The sequence below is a fragment of the Sinocyclocheilus anshuiensis genome, unplaced genomic scaffold, assembly GCF_001515605.1.
Source record: "Sinocyclocheilus anshuiensis isolate Anshui unplaced genomic scaffold, SAMN03320099.WGS_v1.1 scaffold888, whole genome shotgun sequence".
Lineage (NCBI taxonomy): Eukaryota > Metazoa > Chordata > Actinopteri > Cypriniformes > Cyprinidae > Sinocyclocheilus > Sinocyclocheilus anshuiensis.
Genome location: NW_015549648.1, coordinates 206,105 through 206,509, shown reverse-complemented (window position 1 = coordinate 206,509; position 405 = coordinate 206,105). Strand labels below are relative to the sequence as shown.

The 405-nt window shown below is 15.6% G+C and overlaps 1 protein-coding gene across 1 annotated transcript in view; it reads right to left on the bottom strand.

Moving 5' to 3' along the window:
- Window positions 1-405, bottom strand: part of LOC107660162 (SH2 domain-containing protein 4A-like) — a 16,634-nt gene that overhangs the window by 3,798 nt on the left and 12,431 nt on the right. The gene's annotated exons all lie outside the window — the stretch shown is intronic.

Below are 405 nucleotides of genomic sequence, written 5' to 3'. Positions count from 1 at the left end.
TTTCTATTCTATTCTATAGGAAACCTGTTTTTATCAAAATTAAATAAATACTACACACACAAAATTATTTCTTTTATAAATTAAAATAAAAAATATATATAATTATTTTATCAATTGTTTTTAATGTTGAAAATAAATGTATTTGAGGTCATTTATTATCTGATATTTGTCTATTATATTGGAAAATTTGTCAATTATGTAGGGCAAATGTTTAATAGTTATAGTTATAATATCATATGCTTAATATTTATATATCTAGTTATAAATATATTATGAAGTAATATTAAACAATATTATAAGATTTATGTATTTAATATTTGGATAATATATAAAAATATATTAATATAAATTATATATACAATAAATGTTATATAAGATAAATGTTCATAATCTTGTGTTGTGCTT